Source organism: Triturus cristatus, chromosome 1_2, assembly GCF_964204655.1.
Source record: "Triturus cristatus chromosome 1_2, aTriCri1.1, whole genome shotgun sequence".
Lineage (NCBI taxonomy): Eukaryota > Metazoa > Chordata > Amphibia > Caudata > Salamandridae > Triturus > Triturus cristatus.
In genome coordinates, this window is record NC_140580.1 from 637,438,496 (window position 1) to 637,451,706 (window position 13,211).

Sequence of the window (13,211 nt, forward strand, 5' to 3'; positions counted from 1 at the left end):
CTGTTGGCTACTATTGGAGGAAAGGGAACTTATTTGAGATGAGGGCAAAGTTACGAAGAGGCAAGGGGCAGTCGGAATGGACCAGGCAGAGTAGATCAGAATGGAAGTTAACTTAAGGAGACATTTACAAAAGTCGTTTCTTTTCGCAGGTCAGAGAAGAGCTGGGAAAAAATTGAACAAAATGAGAACTATCAAATCTGTGCCATGCTGCTGTCCTAGAAGAAGCAGTAGACGTTTCCTTTCAATATTTTATCCTTCTTCTACCCTGAAATGTCATTCACTAACGCTAATGGAAGTGGAAGATGTCTCGGAGGAAACTTCAGAAGGCTGAAGGAGAATTCCTCCTCATTTAAACTAGAAAGTGCAAGGTCTCTCTGGTTGATGAAAGGTATTAGGCTCTCAAGGAAGATTGAAGACAGAAGGGTAACATGTGGTAGGACCAGTTCACTCTTTCACTGTCAGGGCAGCAAAATACCAAGCACTTGATCTCTCACCCACACGTGTGCAGGATGGCAGTCTGACTAGCGTCTGAGCCATGACCTGACATGGGCTCACCTGGCTGGGGTTTATCCACCGTTGGGGCATGGGAGAGGCTTGAAGCATGAACCTCTTCTCACAGTTTTGTCCTCCTTTGGCCTAGCAGCAGTAGGTGGAATCTGGATCTTTTAAAGACTATATCGTTTCTGCTCAGGCTTCTAACATTAATGGCTCTTCTCCTTCTTTCCTCGCGAATGAGCTGTATTTCTCCAGCACATTATCACTGCCTCCAAACCAAAAGTGCATGGCTGAGCCACAATCTCTTATTGATGCCCATTTGGCATCATTTTGCTCATTTGGCATCATCTCTTTCTAGAACATGTTGCCATATTGATTACTGGGCCTTCTCTCGATTATATTCATATATGCTGCATTCAGGTGACAACTGATTAATGCCGAATTTATTCAATCTGAGATTACAACTTTACTATTTTGCTAATAAACCATCATGGTTTGCAAACTTGCTCCAATCTGTTGTTCCTGTGGAGCAAAATCTGCTTCACATTCATTGAAATGTTATTAGATTTGTGATATCAGGCTCAGTTCATGATAGGGGGTCCATCCTAGAGTACATAGCAGAGTTTCGAGTTCGCGCCTAGTTAGCGCAGTGCAAATAACATTTATCTAATCCACTCTCAGGTCATAGTTTTTTGCGAAAGCTCCCATTTAAAGGTTTTGAGAAACGGATTCATTTAAACTGTCGTGAGTCCCCTAGAGGCCCACTGCAGTTTTGCACTATGTTAGTTCAAGTACATACATAATAGGCCGCTTATGCTTTGTACACATTACCCATTAACTTGCTTGTTTTTGTGCTACCAGGTTATTTTCGAAATAAGATGCACGTTTTATTATTCTGTTCTTCTGCTGGGATTTAGTCTGTACACTGTGCAAGGCCAAGTAAGATTCGGCCCTGTTTTTCTCTGTGGTCAGACGCTAACACCTAGAGACAATAGAGGAATCCAACTGCTGTTTGTCAAACAGAGCAAGCCTTATCATATAAACCAACACTTCTGAGACGAGGCTTGCAGAGAAAAGGTCCTGAGACGAACGAGTTACGAGCCTGAAATGTAGACCAACTGATTATGACTCTCAGGTACGTGGTTTGGCACTAATACCAGAGATTTTAGTATAATATAGCCTTATAGCCCACCGTAGCGGGCTATACCGGCTATTAAAGGCCCGCTCCAGTGTTAAAGGCCCGAGCCAAAGGCAAGCCGGCTATTAGAACATTCTGCCACTAGAGGGCAGAATGTTCTAACAAATAAAACAAAGGCTTCAGGGAGAGCGAGGGGATTGAAATCCCCTCAGGCTCCCTGAAGCCTTTGTTCACAGCCACAGCTGTGAACAAAGAAACATTGGAATGTTGGAGCTCCGGGCTTTTACCAGCCATTATAAGCCCGGAGCTACTCCATTGTTTTCAATGGAGCTCCCAACATTCTAATATAGTATATACCTAGCAAGGGTAGGCTTAGACTGATTTGTCATTGTGTACAGTTTGGTAATTGTGCTAATCACATTATTGACTTGCATATGTCTCCTAATTGCAGCACAGCTTTAGCATGATAGAGTACGTTAGTTTCAATAAATATAGTATTGTTGTAAATATTGTTAGCTTTTCATGTCTCTCTTTCATTTAATTGTGGACATGTGTCAGGCCTCTGTCTGGTTTACAGGACTATTATTAGATTAACCCCTTCAGTGATAGTCTCGTCATGGAGCGCGGTTGCGCTGTGCCCATGACGAGACTATCTCGTCATGAACCCCGCCCGCTAATTCAACGCCCGGCACAGGGCAGGGAAAGGGCGGGGCACAGAAGGGGTTAAAAACGTAAGAGAGCTTTCTTCACAGGTTTTAATAAACAAATTCCTGAACACATTTGGGGGCCATCTGTCTACTTTTTCCTGAAGATTATGACATGGTAGGGGTGGTCAACTCTGGCAGCAGCAGAATACTTTATTAAACCTTTGTAATTTTGAATTACACTATATTAATTGGTAGCCCTATATTCTAAAGCATCTAAAATATGATGGTTTCAGCATGCACCACTACTTTTCTGCACCCTTTGCCATCCGACTACATTAGGTTTGTGCTGCTGTTGTATGGACATTAATAGCTGCCATTTGACACCATGGCAAATGTCTCACTTTAAGTCAGTCCTTACATTCTAACAGCCATCACATTGTATTCCGGGACCTGAAAATTTCCAGTTTAGATTATAACTATGGGTTCAAAAAACCCAACAGGAAATTGCAGTTGGGTAAAAATCCAGGATTACCTGAGGAACACCTTGCAACTATGAATTTTGTTGGTATTTGGACAGTCTTGTGTCAAGTCTCACCATTATCCCATGCGTATGGCAACAGCACTCTTTTCAAAGGTACCTGTCACTACACCTTGCAACAAATGTTTAAAGCCTGGGGTAAATGGATTTTTTTCTCCCTTCAATACTAACTTGGTAAAAAAGGGGGACTGATGTATCAAAGTGTTTGCCCATTTTGGGTCTGTGGGTAAATGTGATAATGCAAATTGGTCAAGATTCTTATGAGTCAGCTATTTCACCAATCAAAGAATTAAACTCTTTCAAAAGATCAAATATGATTTAATATTCAAAGAGACTCAGCAGTGTAAAAAATAATTAGATCATACCTAAAGCTTGCTTTTAAACCCTGCTGCTTTAATTCAAGGACACAAAACTGGAGGAAACAAATACACTAAAAAATACTTTAGTGACATCTCTAAATAATAAACGTCAAGTAGAATAATCTTACACCAGTCTTTCTTGCTGCTACCTTGTATATCAAAGTTACATTGTTTTGGCCCTTTAAGGAAGAAATAAAAAGGACACATTTCCTCTCACTTTCCTTCCTTTGAGTGCCATTTTAGTATGTGGTTGTGCAGGTGTTTATCAGTGTTTATATGTTTTCTCTGATGGGAGCTTTTTACCTGTCGATGCAGTTTTATCAGTTATTATAGGTTTATTTATATATTTATTTATTTTTAGAGTTTTCTGTAGCGCGGACCAGACCCGGGGAAGGGTATCAGAGCGCTTTACAATGTAAACATCATACAAAATGAAAACAATTTGCAATAGAAAAATAGCATACATAAAATCAAATTTGGAGCAAACGGGTCGGGAACAGCGAGGGAGTCTATCGGAGGACAACAGGAGCAAGTTTTAGGGTGTATATCTGGAGAGGTCCGAGAGATAATTACGGGAGGAATTTACACATAAGGAAAGATTTTGCTTCTTTTTTGAACAGAAGAGTAGAGGGGATTTTTCTGATGTAGGGAGAAAGCGAGTTCCATATTCTTGGTGCTGCTCCGGAAAATGCTCTGTCTGAAGTTTTTTTCTTTCTAAAGCGGGAGGGTTTCAGGAGTAAATTATCAGCACACCTTGAGTGTCTGATTCCTCCGGATAAGGTAAATTTTTGGGATAGGTACTGGGGCGTATTGTGGTGAAGCGCTTTGTGAGTGATGCATGCCATTTTTAGGTGGATTTGAGCTTCAAACGGAAGCCAGTGAAGCGCTTTCAGGTGAGGCGATATGTGGTCAAATTTCCTGGATCCTGTTAGCAGTCTTGCTGCGGCGTTGAGACAGGCTTTTAATGGGGCGGTTGAGATTTTGGGCAGACCCGCTAGGGTGGTGCAACCGTACTCCAGTCTTGAGATGACTAGGGATTGAACTGCGGTTTTGAGGTCCTGGTTATCAATGAAAGGTTTCATTTTCCTTAGATAGCTGAGGTGAAAACGTGCATTTTTAGCAAGCAAGTTAATGTGTGTTTGCATGTTAAGGTTCCTATCTAGAGTGATACCAAGTGATTTGGTGGAGTCCACTAGAGTTGGCGTGCAGTTTAGTGCAGTGATCAAGTTGAGCCATTCCTTTGTCTCCTGGGAGTTATTAGGGAGGGAGATTAGCAGAAATTCAGTTTTTTGTGAGTTTAGCTTGAGAAAGTTGGTTGTTAGCCAGTGGACGGTCTTCTCAAGTGCTATGTTCATCGATGTTATATCTTCAATGGAGGAGATCTTGATGTACAGCTGAGTGTCGTCTGCGTACATGTGATAGGCTATGTTTGCCTGCTGTAGAAGTTCGGTTAGCGGTTCGACATATAGGTTGAATAGGGTGGGGGATAGAGTAGAGCCTTGTGGAACACCCAGGGGGTTTGGTGATGAGCAGGAGAGATTTTTGTTTACCAGGAAAGATTGTGTTCTGTTTTCCAGAAAGGATTTAAACCATTGAAGGACTGAGCCAGATAAACCCATCCTATTTTCCAGTCTTTTTAGAAGTTTTTCGTGATTGACCGTGTCGAAGGCTGAGGAGAGGTCGAGCAGGACTAGTAGACAGTTTTGTTGCGGTCAAGGGCAAGGAGAGCGTCGTCCACTATATGTAGAATGGCTGTTTCTGTGCTGTGGCCGGGCCTGAAACCCGATTGGTGGGTGTTCAGAAGGTTGAAGTCCATGATGTGTTGGTTCAGTTGTTGTTGAACACATTTTTCCAGGACCTTGGCTAGCATGGGAATGTTAGTTATAGGTCGGAAGTTGTTGGGGTCGGATGAGTTCGCAGTCGGTTTCTTTAGTATAGGGGTGACCTGGCCTGTTTTTAGGCAGTCCGGTATGTGTCCTTGCGCTAACGAGGCGTTGATGATTTTGGTCCAGAGAGGGGAGATGGCTCGGTAGATGTGTGGAAGGCAATTTGAAGGGGCTGGGTCATTGAAGTGGTTGTTGAGTTTGGTGGATGCTAATGTTTTGGTGATGGCAATTGGGTCGTAGAGTTTGAAAGTGGACCAGTGCGAGTTATTTTTAGGGAAAGGTAACTCGGGTTGATCAGGGTGCTTTGGGGTGTTTGCATTCGCTGCGGCCATGTTAAGCTCAAGTTGGAGGGAGTTTGTTTTTGCTGTGAAAAAGGATGAGAATTCTTCACTGCTGATTTGTGATTTTGCGGTCAAGAGAGAGGATTTAGCCAATTTGTTAGATTGTTGTTTTAGAATGTCAAAGAGTTTCTTTGGTCTGTTCTTGGCATTGTCTAGTTCTAATCTAAAGAAGTCTTTTTTGGATTGAAGAATACTTTTGTTGTAGGAGTTTCTAGCTTGCCGAAGTAGTTTGAGATGGAGAGGGGAGGGATGCTGTCGCCATATCCGTTCTGATGATCTCAGTTTACGTCTTTCCTCATTAAGGGCTCCGTTAAACCAAGGGTTTTTATCTTTGTCTGGAATTCGTTTGAGCTTAGGTGGGGCAGCTTGGTCGAAGATCTTGGTCATCGTGGAGTTGTAGTGGTCGGTGAGGTCACTGGCGTTGGATATGTTGTTGTGTGGGATCAGAACTTTTTCACAGTGAGAGGCTAGGGTGTTCCAGTCGAGGTTTTTTGTGTTTCTTACCCATTGTTTATTTTTGATTTGTTGCGGGAAGGTTTTCCTGGTAGAGGAGGAAATGTTAAAGGTGATGATGTGATGGTCTGACCAGTCACAAGGGGAGATCTGGATTGATTCAATTGTGTTTTGTTTAGAGATGAGCCAGTCAAGAGTAGCACCTTTAGCATGAGTGGGCTTTGAGATAGCTTGGATCAGTGAATGGTCAGCAAGGAAGGTTTTGAGGGCGTGGACCTGTTTGTCAAGGGGGTTTTCCCAATGGAGATTGAAGTCGCCGAGGAATATGTCGTTGGAGAGAGGGGTAGAGTTTGTTGTAATGATTTCCATAAGTTGATCTGTAAATACTGCGTTCTTGCCTGGGGGATGGTAGAGGATATGTAGCTTGTGGGAGTGGTTATCTGAGGATTTTACAGATATCCCAAGGTATTCGCAGGAGTCCATGGGTTCAGAATGAAACTTCGAAATGGAAATGTTGGATCGATGAATGCAGGCTAGACCTCCGCCCTTTTTGTGAGGTCTGTCTAGTCTGATAATGTTGTAGTTGGGGGGGACTAAAAGGTCTAGGAATGGGGAGGACGCTTCATTGAGCCAAGTTTCTGTGAGGATGATTATGTCTGATTTCATGTTAAGAGTGAGGTCAGCGATGTCCGAGGCGTGTTTTGAGGCTGATCGGCAGTTTAGGAGAAGGCAGGAGATCAGATTAGAAGATTTCTGTGATGATTGCTCGTGATATTCCTGATTGGTGGGTACGGATTGGAGGTTGTTCAGGTTTATTCCTCTAAGTTTTGGAAGGGACATTCTGTTTGGGTTTATAGGGACTGGGAGAATAGAGAATTCTTCTCCAATGGCGATGAGGTGAGCGGGACACTCGTAAGACAGAAGGAGGGTTTGGATTTCCTGCTCTGTTGGGTAGAAAGAATCATCTACGGGACTGCTGGGGCTCGTTGGTTTTTCATACAGTAGTAGAAGGGAGTGGATTTCCATTGCCGTTAGATAGTTCGGGAGTTTGCGCGTGCGTATGAGTCGATTTGACAGAGGTAGGGGGATAGTTTTTAATATATTGTTGAAAGGCGCAGGAGAGTGTTGAAGATGGGTGAGTTTGGAAAGGGAGTTTTCAGCCAGGAGAAGGATGCTTTTGATATCGAGTATAACGTTCTGAAGTTCACTGGATGTTCGGTAGGACTGGGTTAAGAGAGGGACTTCTTCAGAGGTGTGATAGGGAGGAGGATGCATGATTGGTGGACAGGGAGGGCTGTGAGTGGTATTGCTGAGGGGTTTGATGTCTGTGTGGGTAGTGTGGTGGGAATGTGTGGCAAGGAGCGGGAGCGGGGTGGTGGATAATGCGAAGGACATGTGCCGGCTGGGGGCTATAGTCTGGTTCAATAAGGGGGTTGTGTCGTGGAGTGTGACATCAGCGGTCTGTAGAGGGTTGTGGCAGAGGGTGTTGGAGATGGGGATGGGGAGGTGGCGTCGTGTGGGGATGTAGGGGGGCGAGAATTGGACAGGACGGGATGGGTGTTGTTGGTTCTGGGAATGATTCCGTTAGGGGGTGTAGGTGATGAGAGGTTTAAGGGAGGTGATTCATTGTGGCCTCTTTTGTCAGATCTGGGTAGGCGCGGGGAGTTCTGATCAACCGGATAGGTGGTGGGGGGTAGAGGAAGGTCTTGTGAAGGATTGGATGGGGAGATGGTGTGGGTTTTTAGGGTGGGAAAGTATTTATCGAATAGTTCTAGGTCCTTGTTGGCTGCTTGAATAAGAATGGTGCCATTTTTGTAGGAAGTTATGTTTAGGGTGGCTCTGAGGTTTGGTGCGGGTGATGTAGTTATCCTGGTTCCGTAGGGGATATTTTTATGACTGCGTATGGATAGTAGCTTGGAAAAGGTGGACCGCCATTTGGCTATTTTTCTAGTAAAGAATATGAGGTTATTGATTATGGCGCCTTGCTTGGTGTTGAGGGAGGGGTCCAGAAACAAGACATCAGGGTTTTTTCTGAGAAGGTTGTGCTTGAATGTCTTCGAAGCGCCTTTCGATAGGTTGAGGGGATAGTGAATGGCAAATGCATTGTTTCCATCAGGTAACATGTGTGGTCCGGCCATGATGTAGAGACCTTGGTTTAAGTGGCGGATTAATAGAAGGTAGGATCCAATGAGGAAGAGTGTCGTTTAGTAGTGGGCCGTAGGATGTCCGACACCTTTGCGGGTGTTTGCAATGAAAATGCTCTATGGACTGATTAGGATTCAGTCGCCATGGTTTCGTATAATGCATTGGCTAGCCTTTACGCTGTCTTCTTATGATGCTCTTGAGATAGATCACTTTCATGATTTAAGGCATGATGCTGCCGCTGAAACATTTGCGCAGATACCTGAATTGCATTTCTGGGTGGAATCGGGAGTGGAGAAAGCCTTCGATATCAAGAAATCGCCATCTTAGGGTCAGGCATTCTTCCATGAGAGTTAAAGAGTTAAAAAGATGCGATTACACCCTCCAAGTGGTGCTTTTATTGGAGTTCGACTAGTGCAGCAGCGCATGCAAATGAGGATAGAGATCCTTCTATCCTCCCCCTGCGGGGAAAGCTTTTAGATTCGCAGGAGGTCTTACCTCGTCATCGTGAGGCCACCATTTTGGGGTCAGGCGTCATTCAAAAAGAGAATAGTAGTTTAGTTTAGGCATACCTTCCAAGTGTGTCAGATCAGTGCGCGCTGTAATTCCAACAGGGGCCTGCAAAACGGGACCATCTCTTTCTCTTTACAGCGCTGGTCGGATCGTTGGTTCTAGAAGTGTGTATCCTGCTACGGCGGCCATTTTGGGACAGGCTAGTCTCTCCACAATGTCGGCGTTATCCTTGCATCTTGAGACGTGTCCGGAGGGTCTCGAGATGAGGGCGTCCCAACGCTCCCCGATTGTCGAAGTCTCACCGTTCCAGCGATATGTCCGTCGGCGCAGCCAACGTCCTGAATTGTCACGGAGGAGGAGGGGATGCTCTCCGCTCGTCAGTGTTCCAGCGAACAGCCAGAGGAAAGGCAAGATGTGAGGCCGGTGGAATAGGCGGCCAACGAGGCAGGAGGCAGATGGGGGGCTCACCCCATATGATCCTGGGACTCCGCGAGGCTGTTAGGGAACCAGGAGGCTCCGAACCTCACACGGGTCGTAAAAAACAGCTGCGCGCCTCGCCGTCGTCTCTGGCGAGAATCCTCAGGTCAGATCGTATTGCGATGCGAGGCCGGTGGAATTGGCGGCCAACGAGGCAGGAGGCAGATGCGGGGCTCACCCCGTATGATCCTGGGACTCCGCGAGGTAGTTAGGGAACCAGGAGGCTCCGGACCTCACACGGGTCGGAAAAATAGCCGCGCGCCTCGTCGTCGTCTCCGGCGAGAATCCTCAGGTCAGATCGTAGTGTTTCCTATTTTCCGGGTTCTCGTGGGGGGGGGGGGGGGGGGGATGGGAATGACCAGGGATTTGCACTAAAAGTGATCCCAAGCCCCGGAGCTTTCTAGGGAAGATCCTGCTAGGCGGCCATCTTGCAAAACATCTAAATCTAAAACATGATAGCCTACTTACAGTGTTGGACTAAGGCTCAGAGAAAAGAGGCCATGCATTAATGGTTGCCAAATGGCCAATATTTTACTGGCATTTACAGTATTTTTATGCCTAAACCAGATGAAAAATTAGATAAAAGAACACAAGCTGTTTTTTTTCTATATTTTCTGCAGGAGGTCCAAGGCTAATTTGCATTTAGTTGGGTCTCATCTGTCTCATCACACTATGCAAAACAATGATAGCCCAGAATTCTTGCTACAACAATTATATGGACTGAAATTTATTCAAGCATTCTAGCATTCACCGTTTTCTTCTTCTCAGTGAAACTCTCTCAGGAAAGAGGTGTGGCGCAGGGGCCAGGGCAACTGACTCCGGAACCCGAGGGCTCACGGTTCGATCCCCTGCGCCAGCGGCAGATCAGCCCAGCACCATGTGACTCTGGGCAATAGCTCGCTTAATCTTCCCGACGGCCCCCAGCGCCTTGACACCCTTGGGTAATTGTTCACGACTTACATTTACTGGACATTCTAAGTACAATGGGGATGCCCAGATGTTGGCTCTGTAGCTCGCTGGGCCATGTAATGCAATATGCACATCACTGAGGAGTCAAAACAAAGCTGAGACCAGTCTAGTGCTCTTGTGTTTCCTTTGATAATGGCTTCACATGACATAGCTGGACTGTTCCTATCTGAGCAAATCAAGACTGATTTGCATAAGGTAGGTCTTAGTAACACAGTGGAAAAACAACAGACTGGAATTCCAACCAATTAATGATCAAGGTCAAGAATAATTCAAGCATTCCTCCTATCACTTTGTTTTTCTCAGTAGTGCAAAGGTGGAGCAAAAAATCTCAGCAGAACTTCTTGAAATATAACTATATTGTACAAAAATCCTTGGTTCGCAGACAAAGTAAAAATACTTAACTTGGGCAAAGTGAGAAGAGTATAAATAAAGAAAGTGATGCAGAGACTGTGGTGTGAATACATTATTAGACTACATTAACATAGCTGTCACCAACTAATTTAAAATCATGGAAACTAAGAAAAGCTACTTCTCTGATTGTTTTTCCAACGCATTGACCGTGTCCACAGAATTATTCCATATTATATCAGAACTATTTTATGCTTCAGCTTCCTCAGAGACCTTATAACACGCCAAACAACAATGTGATACTCTTGCTCAATTTTCAATTCTTCTTCAACAAGATTAAAGTAATACATGACAACATCCAGGCAGAAAAAAATCCTACAACTGATAACCTAGCAGGGGCCTCCTCCTGTGAGCGCCCAACCATGGCTGTGAGGGGCATGGGAGTGGAGGGCTTCTCTTGGGCCTCACAGCAGTAAACATGTATACAGTACCCATGGAAGAGGGGCCTGTAGCATAGCTAAGGTGCCATAGGCCCGGGTACAAAGTAAAAACATCCCTTCACCCATCCACTGACTGCAAAGTAAAAAACATCTATAATTTGGGTACATTGAGCACATAATATTCCTGAGGCCCGGTGCCACAGTACCTTTTGCACATGAACCCATGCACATAGCATAACCATTGTACAGTGCTGTACAGCCCTGTAGGGCAATTGCAATTGATCCCACTGGAGTAGATCCCTTCCCCTTGGCCGTGCAGTGGTACACCTTAGCTATGAGGCCTGGGGAAGGGAGCTCAATTGCCTACACCTCGCAAGCATGGTCTAGCACTGCACGGTCAAGAAGAAGGGAGTTCTGGGAAGGGAAGCCCTCTTCCATAGGCATCATAGCCACGTCTAGTGCTGCAAGCTTGGATTGGCCTCCCCACCATGATCCAGAGCTGCAATGACCACAAGAACAGGGTGTTTTTCCCTGGGCCTCACATCTTTGGTCTAGCACTGCAAGCCCCAGGGGAGTGCGGTCTCATCCCTGGACCTGACAGCCACGGCCTAGTATTACAAGACCCACGGAAGGGGCCCTCAGAACCATGGTAAGGACCACGGGAGGAGAGCCCCCTTCCCTAGGCCTCTCAGTGAGGACTCAGCACTCAAGGGGACCTTCACAGGGTCTCCCAGCCATGGTCTAGCTCTGCAAGTCCCAGGCAGGGTGGCCACCTTTCCATTATCATTTAACAGGACACTTTGTGTGTGGAGACACTAACCGTGCGGAGCAACGTTGTATGTGTGGAGACATCAGAATATGTTTGCTAGGGAGTTGGGCGGTTTAGAGTCACTCAGTGCATTTTGGGGTTTCATTCCAAAATTCCACTTTTCCAAATCAGGACATCTTAAAAGATAAGTTGGCTGGACCTTGAGTTTATCAGATGTGATTACTATCCAATTCAAAACTTTATTCAGCAGCATTGTGGCAGCCATAAAGGTTATTCATGAACAGAAAATGATAAAAACATTATACTTCGTAGCATTTTAAATTAAGATTTAACCAATGTATAAAATGCCTCAGCTAGAAGGATAGAATATCTCATACAGTGCCAAATTGCAACAACATATCTCATCAGTGCATCAAAGTTTGTGACTGTTTGGCAATGCGTCCACATTAAAAGACACTTCAACATTATGTAAAAGTAATAAAAATCTCAGAGCAGGTCTGCATTGACTTAGACTGTAACAGTACTTCTTTTAAATGGGAATTAAAAACAACTCGGAATATTGCAATTAACAATTGCTGAAAAAGATAAAATGGAGCGTAGTCTAGTTAGAATCATCATTACATGGGCAAGATATAGAATCAAGATGCTGTGTATAGCTTAGGGGAAAGCAAAAACAGGTGCTTAACAGTGCCTGATGTAAAACAAAGTAAAAAGTGAATGTTCCCATCTGCAGTGAGCAGTCCATAAATAATGAGTAACGTTATCAGTGTCATATAAATCCAAATATGTTATGACGGTTGGACATGTCTGGAGACTCCGGGGCTGCCCGGACACTCCTTGATCAGGAAAAAAGCCTCTGTCACACTCCTTTTGCTTAGCGAAACACGGGTCGAGGGAGCCTGGAAAATATATCCTATCCCTATATGATTATAATTGCTCCTAACATAACTAATCCAGGGAATTTTCAAACCTTTATCCAGGGAGAGGCAGTCTAGTATTCTGTCTCTTGTTCGGGTGGACTCAGGGTTTTTCCATATTGATAACCAGAGCAGGGCCTGCCAGACATGGATCAAGTCTTACAGGTATCACAATCCCAGTTCTTTATGATATGTGATTAGCAGCAGAGATGGGAAGTGCCAGCAGTCTCCTTGGAAATCTGTTTTCTTTGTGCTTGATTACCTTACAGTTGCAAATATCCCATAACTCTGTGCCGTACATAAGAATTGGATGGCATTGGGATTTATATTTTTTTCTCAATATGCCTAGAAATCCACCACACAGAGGTTTGGGATGAGAGCACAGGGACCCGGTGGCCAAAGAATGTTTTGGTGTGCTATGAGAGATGTTAAAAGACCATGACCCTTGGGAGGAGAAATAAATACCCGGATAAGGGAAGGTGCTTGTATTGGTCAGTGCGTTGGGGCCAATTGACAGGGTTGATAGGGACCTGCACTTAGGGCCACAAGACATGGCGAGGGACTTGGCAAAATTAGTTTGCAGGTCGAGACAGGCCATGAAGTTTTGTAAAGGCGTGTACTAGGTGACGCAATGCCCTAGGTGTTCGTGCTATGAGCACTGCATCATCCGTGTACAAGAGGACTGGGAGTGGGTTGCCCCTGATTACGGGAACGTCCTAAGTTGCAACTAAGAGTGAGGGATGGAGATCGTTTACATATAAAATAAATAACAGTGGGGC

At 44.9% G+C, this 13,211-nt stretch overlaps 1 protein-coding gene across 1 annotated transcript in view; it reads right to left on the reverse strand.

The window, feature by feature from the left end:
* The window catches only part of MMRN2 (multimerin 2), a 230,057-nt gene that overhangs the window by 46,282 nt on the left and 170,564 nt on the right, over positions 1-13,211 (reverse strand). The window lies entirely within an intron of this gene.